Below are 1,597 nucleotides of genomic sequence, written 5' to 3' on the forward strand. Positions count from 1 at the left end.
GAATATGTGTAAGTAATAATGTGTGTAATATAAACATATCACTAAGCTTGATATTTGACTTATCTTTCTGAAGCTCCCGAGTTACGGTAAAAATATAACTCATAGGGCTCTGAAAACCCTCACTGAATTATTTAAATATAACAGGTTCCCCAACCCCGTTACACTAGTTTGCAGATATTTACAAATAAATGCCCAAATCAATTTTTATTAAAATTAGGAATGTATCTAAGTTATTGTCAAAGATAAACCTAATGAATTCTACATTTTATAATATAAAAATATTTTTCATCCTATTTATAGTTTTGACTAGTAGTGTTTAACCTTTTTGACTCGCGATCCACTGTTTTTGTAACAATATTTTCACGACTCGTGTCACCTTTGTAAGCCATGAAAGAAAAAAGAATTAACTTGCTAGTTTTGCATTATTTCCCGTGCATAAAGTGCCCAAACATTTCCAAAAAAAGTTCATTAAACATTGTATAAGTTTGGAATCACAAGTAAGCTCAATTTATTGATTTTAGTAGACATTTTAACTATCATTATATTACGTAAAATATGGTTCTTCAATTCATTCATAAACTTATTCGAATCCATAATTTATAATTTTATAATAGACTTATTTTTTTTAAAACAAAAAAGACTTTTCATGACCCATTTTTATAGATTACGGGACCCAAGATTTGGTAGAGACACCGGTTGAATACCACTGGCTTAGATTTCCTAATACCTTGATAATTTTTTTATTATTGTCTGTTTGTATTTATGCCTAGTTTAGTAGTTTGCAGATATTATGTACCTACAATAAACAATTGTACTATAAAATATCTGCAAAAAAAAATAAGTTATAAATTATGAATTCGGATAAGTTATGAATGAATTGAACAATATACACGGGATATTACGCAAAGCTAAAGTTTTTTTTCTTTCATGGCTTACAAAGGTGACACGAGTCGTGAAAATATTGTTACAAAAACAGTGGATCGCGAGTCAAAAAGGTTAAACACTACTAGTCAAAACCACAAATAGGATGAAAAATATTTTTATATTATAAAATGTAGAATTCATTAGGTTTATCTTTGACAACAATTTAGATACATTCCTAATTTTAATAAAAATTGATTTGGGCATTTGTTTGTAAATATCTGCAAATTAGTGTTCACAATTCACATAGGTATGCGTCTATATATCACTGATAATTATTAATCTTTTATTTCTTACCGAAAAATGTAGTGGGTATTATTTCTATCAATAAAAATTTCGAAAAATAAAATATAAATCCATATTCATTTACATGTTACATAGGCACATATAGTTAAATATGTTATACTTGGAAATTTGGAAATTTGAAGTAGAAAATTCCTTAACTAAGATGAAATGTTGTATTGAAAAACTAGGAATTGGTTAAGTGGGTGTGGGGGGCGAAGCCCCCACGAGGCTGCGTTGAATAATTTTGCACTTGGAACGCAGTTTATAAATTGTTGGATTGAGCTCCTCTACTTAATAATTCCCAATTCGAGCACTGTACCTATTGCTTTATGTTGAGCTGTGTGTTGTGTAACCAAATACCAATTAAACAACAAATATGATAAATAAAATA

Source organism: Acyrthosiphon pisum, chromosome X (genome assembly GCF_005508785.2).
Source record: "Acyrthosiphon pisum isolate AL4f chromosome X, pea_aphid_22Mar2018_4r6ur, whole genome shotgun sequence".
NCBI lineage: Eukaryota > Metazoa > Arthropoda > Insecta > Hemiptera > Aphididae > Acyrthosiphon > Acyrthosiphon pisum.